General features: G+C 38.2%; 1 protein-coding gene across 4 annotated transcripts in view; it reads right to left on the bottom strand.

Annotated features, from left to right (window-relative positions):
- Positions 1-7,245, bottom strand: part of LOC140211069 (protein FAM3C-like) — a 58,677-nt gene extending 51,432 nt beyond the window's left edge. For 2 of the 4 annotated variants that reach the window (XM_072280485.1, XM_072280481.1), the window contains exons 1-2: positions 7,229-7,245; positions 6,487-6,591 (exon numbers count right to left, since the gene is read on the bottom strand). The gene's annotated coding sequence lies outside the window, so the exon portion shown is untranslated. Of the gene's footprint in view, positions 1-6,486; positions 6,592-7,228 lie in introns of those variants that run through there. The other 2 variants (XM_072280484.1, XM_072280483.1) reach the window with 1 other exon arrangement.
- Between the last annotated feature and the right edge of the window lie 222 nt (positions 7,246-7,467).

The following is a 7,467-nucleotide window of genomic DNA, read 5'->3' on the forward strand; positions in this document are numbered from 1 at the left end:
CCATGAAGTTGATGCCACTTTGCTTCACTTCTATAGAATCTGTGTCAGTCTCCAGAGTGAATACAGATGCAAAAAATCCATTCAAGATCTCCTCTACGTCTTTTGGCTCCATGCATGGATTACCATTCTGATCTTCCAGAGGACCAGTTTTGTCCCTTGCAAACCTTTAGCATTATATTTATGCATGTACAAAAGAAACAAAATCTCCAGGATGTAGCAAAATATGTTGGATGATGTCTATCCCAAGTTATACCACACTGGAAGCACCGACACAGGTCAGATTAATACCACCCTAATTGGCATGGAATACAAATGTAATCTTGCTGCATTGTCAACATTCCAAATACAAATTGAAATCTAACATGTCATCACAGATTTTCTGAGAATTCTTTTACATTAACATAAAGAATAGGAACAGTAGTAACTGCTGTTGTTTCTTATTGAACTGTTCTTTTCATCCTGTAAAATTCGATTTAGACAACTCATCTTTTTCTGACCTAGTCATCAGTTTAGGTGAGAAGCAAAACTTTTATTATGGGGTTTAACACATTTCATCGGTGGTAGAAACATTCTGCAAAATTATCTATATCTAAAGCCAAATTAATAATAAAAAAGCACGGATTATTTATCTGACCTCACATTATGCACTGTGAACATGTCAACCTCAGGGTCCATAGAAACAAATATAAACTGGAGAACATTAAATTATTCTTCCCTTTACTCCATAATAAAGCTGAATTCTATTTTTGACAGTATCTTGAAGAAATTGCTCTATAATTATGAATTTAAATGGCATAGTCCACATATTTGTGACTCCTAGATATACAGTATAATCTTAATTTGTGTATGTCTCTTGCTACTCAGATCTTCCAATCTCATTTTTTTTTATGCTCAGCTTTGTCACAGAAAGATATCCTGAAATACACCATTACGATACAGATTTAAAAAAAAGACACTGAACAAAAATTATTGAAGGGTAGTACTGTCCAAAAGTTTCATCAAAATGGTGGGTTTTACAGTAAGCTGTTAAAGGGAGAGTGAGCTTAGAGAAAGAAAAACAATGTGTAGGGTAAAGGCAGCTGAAAGCTAGTCGCTTAGGAGGAGAGGGGAGCGAAATGGTTGCAGGCAGTGATTTCCAGCCCCCTAATATCCTGTGTTAAAAGTTGTTCTCTTCATGGCCTCTCTAATCCTTCTACTAATAAATCTGCTTCTGCTGGTTGCTGCATATCTAATAAAGGTTCCCCAGAGTAAATCAATTTTTCATACTAAGTCAGACTGGAAAAGAAGGAAGCCATCATTCTGAAGCTTTGTTGGCAGCATTTGTCGTCTAACTGGAAAAACTAATACGTTTTTTTTTATTACAGCCAAACCCAATGAAAATCACATGAAACATTTTTCACCTGCATTATTCTTGATCCTCACTAAATGCTCCCACTACAGGACTTGTAATTTTAACTTCTGAACTCTTTTTTGCATGTAAAACAATCTGGATTCCAAGACTGGTCGATTCTCCAAACAAAGGGCGGACTGTACTCCAAGCCACACCTTTCCTCACCGTAGCTTCACGTTATTGTTAACCACAGTGCAAGAGAATGTGCACAAAGCAGGTTATTGGCATGCAAGCTAAGATTTGCAGGTGTGGGGTGGGTACAAAACAAGGGGAATAAAGTAGGACAAAATCTCTGAATAATACAAAAATGGTTTGAAACAATTCAATCAGGGACTCAGTTTTGAATATACTTGATTTTGGAACAAACACAGTGTTTAATCATGAAATACAGACATTTATTAATTATGTGTTATCTATGAAATAGCATTTTAAATACATTGGTGATTTATCATAAAAATCAGGCATTGCGTTACCAAATTTTTTTTTTTGTTCATACAGGTCCAATAATTATTCTTCTATTTCACCTCAGAGTCTAACCAACTGGGGCTCAATTCAATGGAGACCGAAGCAAGGAGAAATTTGTTTGCATCTAGCCACGAGCAATGAGCATACAGCCTTTTAGTCAAAGTATTACTGAGGGAGGCTTGCATCAGTAGCTCAGGCCTGTTTATCCCATTTTTGTGAGGTACTTGGTTGGCGTGGCTGCAATTTGTGCATTCATTTTCCTCTAACTGTGCGTTAAACATATATAATTTAATGAGTGTCAGGACTTAAGAAGTTCAACATTTAACAGATGCCCTGACTCCACTCCCAAAAGGGATTTGCCCTTTATTACAAGCACAGATGGAAATCAATGCACAGATTCTCAGTCACTGCCTGGAGAACCTTTTGAAACAGTGTGTAGAAAATCCTACTGGTATAATATGTTGTTTTTATTACAGGCAGCTATGATGAAAATCACGTGAAAGATTTTCAAATGTTTTCCTGCAGCAAAACTCAACTCTTCAGGCCAAAAGCAAAATACCTGCAATCCAAAACTTCAGGTTTAATCAGTAAAATGATTTGAGGCACTATACAAAATATCAGTACAACAGATTGTCTTTGCAAATAAAAGGTATTAATTTGAATTACTGATGAGAAACTTAACTGCTGCAATAGGAGTTGAGTTCCTGTAGTGAAAAACTGCGTTTCTCAATGCCCAAAGCTCTTCTGCTTTCTAAGGCCCAAGTCAAAAGTGTTACAGAATATTCTCCTCTTGCATGAACATTCCCCCCTTTACAATGGCATACCACAACTGCAGAGCATATTAGCTGGAAGAAGCTTTGCGAGTGAAGGATTCACTGATAAGATAACAAGAAGGACAAAGGTGATTTGTGTAGAGGAAAACTGAAGCCCAGGAACTTCTCTCAAAATCAAACATCATCCTCACTGTAGCTTTTAAAGGAACTGGAGCCCAAAGGTGCAGAGAGTTGTAAGCAGATGCTGTCTTTGCAGTCCACATCCAGAGAATATAAAATAATTGCCTATCTTCAACCCATAGGACTTAGTCAACATCTGTAAGTAGCCTCTACTTTGAAATTTTTTTTGATTCATTGATGATGGAAAGTTCATAAAGACTTTGTTTTTCATTTTTATGTTCTAAATACTGTGAAAGGAAATAGTGAAGATGTGAAATGCTCAGGAGCTAATTTTGAAGTTGTTCCCTGTTGATAATAAATATTTTGATGGTTTGCTCTGTAAATGGACACATTGTAGCTGCAATCCAGGTGAGGCGACGGCGGAGGCGGTGTAGCGTGGCATCCGTGCTCGGTTGGAGGTGGCCTCCCCCATCTGTTGGATCTGTGGAATTGCAGGCTGGGCTGCCAGGAACCATCAATTTGCAGGACTTGTTGCTCAGGGTCTTGGATGAAAAATGTGTTTTCTTGTGTGACCATGTTCTCTTTCTCTTTCTCGCTATTTTGAATGTGTGTGTGTGTGTGTGTTTCTGTGCCTTGACCCCAAAAGAACACTGTCTTGTTCGGCTGTATCCATGTATGGTTGAAGGATAATTAAACTTGATTTGATTTGACATTGTACATACTAGAATATCATAGACTCACATAATCTTTAAAACTTCTAGGTCACTCCTAGCCTTCTTTGCGTCATGGAAAAGAAAGTTAGCCAATCCATTTTCTCCATAACTAAAATCCCCTAATTCAGACACCATTCTTTATAAAACTCCGGTTAGGCCACATCTGGAGTATTTCATACAGTTCTGGTCGCCCCACTATAGAAAGGACGTCGAGTCTTTGGAGAGGGTGCAGAAGAGGTTTATCTGGGTGCTGTCTGGTTTAGAGGGCACCTGCTATCATGAGAGACTGGATAAAGATAGGCTGTTTTCTCTGGAGTGGCAGAGGGTGAGGGAGATCTGATAGAGGTTTATAAGATTATGAGGGACATAGATAGAGTAGACGGGGAGTATCTATTTCCTGGGGTTGAAATGTCCGACACCAGAGGGCATGCATTGAAGGTGAGGGTGTAGGTTCAAGGGGGATGTGAGGGGTAAGTTATTTACTCAGAGTCGCAGATGCCTGGAATGCGCTGCCTGGTACGATGATAGAGGACCTTAAGACACATTTGGATAGACAAATGGATGTAAGGAAGATGGAGGGCTATAGACATTGGGTAGGTAGGAAGGATTAGTGTTTGGGTGTTTGATTATTTTTTTAGCTGGTTTGGCCTAACATTGTGGGCTGAATGGCCTGTTCCTGTCCTGTACTCTTCTAAGTTTTATGTTCTATGAATCTCTTCTACACCTCTGCCAGCACAAAATGCTGCCACTTCCTTCTGGCAATGTGGTGACCAAAACTCCACACAGGACTCGAGTGTCGGCCAGTGTTTTGTGAAGTTACAACATAACGCTACAAAACTTTTATATGTTCTCTGTCCTGATTCATGAAGGTATGTGTGCCATATGGTTTCCTCACTACACTTTCTGAGAACTATGGTTTTGACCGCTAGGTTGCACTGTCCATCAATAACCCTTAGTGGCCTACCAGTTACTGCCTATGTCCTACCTCCACTTGACTTTGCAAAATACTCCACCTTGCACTTGATGGAATTAAATACCATTTGCTGTGGCATTAGATGATCATCCTTACAATCGACACAACCTCCAAGTTTTACATTATCTGTAAGTTTACAAATCATACCTATATTTGGAAGCAACAATGGCTGCAGCAGCAATTCTTTGTCCACCACTAGTCACGGACTTCCAATCAAAAAAATATCCTTCCACCACTACCCTTTACCCTCCAACACCGAACCAATTTTGGATCCAGTTCACCAGCTTGCCTTGGATCTCATGCCTCAAACCTTAGACGAGTCTCCCTTTTATTGGATGGGTTCGTCCAGGTATTCTGGCCTCTTTCTACGTCCCAAAGATGTGCAAGTTAATTGGCCCTAGTGTGTGGCAAAAATGCTGAAGGAACTCTGCAAGTCTGGTAGCATACATGGAGGGAAACAAACAGTTAAAGTTTCAGGCCAAAAGGAAGTTGTTTATTTCCCTTTACACTGTAGAAGTTGCCTGACCTGTTGAGCATTTTGTGTGCGTTGCTTGAGAAAGTGGTTGAAGCCGGTACATCTGGTACATTTAAGAAGTATGCAGCAAAGTAGGTAAGAATTTAGAGAGATATGGGCTAAGTGCTGAGAAATCGGATTAACTTGTTTATACATGTTGCTCAGCATGTAACAAAGTGCCTTCTTCCATGCTGTACAACTATGACTCTATGTAATATCCCAATATATATATATATTTAAAATTAGTTTCTTTTCCCATATATTTCCCACAGCCTATTGTCACTTGTATGTCTATCAACCCCTGGTTCTCCTGGCACCCCTACATACTAGGAGCAATTTGCCACAGCTAATTAAGCTATTTGCATGTCTTTAGGAAGGGAGAACAAGCTGGTGCACAGAGGAATTCCTCATGATCACAGAGAGAGCTTGCAGAGAGTACCCAAGGTCTGAAAGGAACCCAGGTTCAAGGAGATCCAGATGCTGTGCCACTCCATGCAGACGGCTTCACTGTGGCCATTGATTCTTTTTCTTTTGTCTTCCATGTACTTTGCACAAATAAAGTAAGAAGCCGCAGAGAGTGATGGGGTCGGCTCAGTACGTCACGGGCCCATCCCTCTTCAGCATCAATTGCATGTACTTGAGACGCTGCTGCAAGAAATCAATATCTACCATCAAAGCTCCTCACCATCCAGGCCATGGTATCTTCTGGGATGGAGGTACAGAATCCTGAAGTCCCACAACACCATGGTCAAGGCAGCTACTTTCCTTCAACCATTCGGCTCTTGAAAAAACCTGTACAACTCTGATCACCAACTTAGCATAGCGAAAAATGCTGGGAAAGCTTTGCTCACTTTGCATTACAATGGACTTTATTTTTTCATACTAATTGTATTTTTTTCATGTAAAAATTGTGTATAATTTATGCTTAAATCATGTTTTTCCTATAAATGCTGCTTATGAGCCTTTGATGTTTCATTGCACCTGCGCATGTATGTACATATGACAATAAACCCAACGTTGACTTTGATGATCAGTAACGCCTGACTGCTGTTGCTGATCTGTATGTAGTACAAGGAAACTTTTCAATTCAGTCTACTCCCTTCCAAATGAAACTAATTTATAAAATTGACTCTGGAGTAAATGTGAAAAAAATTCTCGTAAAATGCTACCTTACTTAGCAGAACTCAATACTATGAAAACTTATTTCAACGGTGTAATAATTTGTTCCTCCGATCTAGGTTTTCCACATGCAAGGTAACCTTAATGATTACCTTTCAATTACATCCCATTTATAATGTAATCTGCAGATAAATTCCAGAAAATATTCTCATGTAATATAATGCTTTCATTTTCAAAAATGAAGCAAGTATTTCAGAAGGATACAAAATAATGTTTCAATTCAAGTGGGTTATGACATTTCCTTTAGAGAGACAAGGAAGTGGAAGTAAATATGAAAGAACCTTCAACAATGCCTAACAACAGCCAAATTGAACCATATTTACCCTCCATAGTGACTGCAGTAAAATATGCGATCTCACCTGCTGTTCAGCTATCAAATCGTCAGTGTCGCAGTATGAACAAGGTTTTTGTTCCTTCTGTCTTTCCGCTGTTCTTGAAGCTACCAAATTGAACTTGAGGTTCTGCTAAAGGGGGAGGAGACTGAGGTAACAAGGTACTTGCAAACAAAAGGCCACACCTTTTTAACATGTTGTGTATGCATGAAAGAAACTTTCGTAGCTCATCTCCCCGTTGCAACAGTTGTAAACAGGAGTTGCCAAAACATCATTGGCTAAAACTGTTGCAAACTGATAGAGTCAAAGTTGTTGAATGTAGTTTTAACATTAAGAAATGGACAACTATAAAGTTAATTAACTGTCAAATTAAGTGTATGGAATTTAATTTGCATCTGCTCAAGTATAGTTCAGTGGAACTGGAGCAAACAGCTGATGAGCAATAAATGGTTATCGGTATAGATTGCGAGCTTTAAATTAACAAAATGTATTTCTTATTTATTTTATTTATATGGAATATGAATTAGCAGAAATTGTAGTTACCATTGAAGTTACACTGTTTTACCCTTCCACTGAAAATTATTTTTTTATAATTTTCTAAGTCATTGAGAAAGTATGTTTACACATTTAAATTTGTCTTCTCTCTAGAATGATCAATTTTTTTTATTTTAATCTTTGCACTTTGTAAAATGATGTTTGTAAGTAAATCATACCATTTCATAAAAGTAATTTCACAATTGAAGTTTCCATATAAAGATCTAACACTTACTTTTGATGTTAACCTTACGATGACTCATCTTTTGACTGTCTGTTTAACTTATTATTTCCCAATATAGTCCCGAGAACGGATTTAGCTGATTACTGAGGTGTTAAGCATGCTTGGTTATTTCCTTCTAGCAGTTATATATTAAAAGATTGGAATGCCAATTTTACCAGCATAAATACAGGAAAATAGCTTCAGCTCAATGAAGTTACATCAGAATTAATTAAACCTTATTTTAACATTTA

The sequence above is a fragment of the Mobula birostris genome, chromosome 16, assembly GCF_030028105.1.
Source record: "Mobula birostris isolate sMobBir1 chromosome 16, sMobBir1.hap1, whole genome shotgun sequence".
NCBI classification, from domain to species: Eukaryota; Metazoa; Chordata; class Chondrichthyes; order Myliobatiformes; family Myliobatidae; genus Mobula; species Mobula birostris.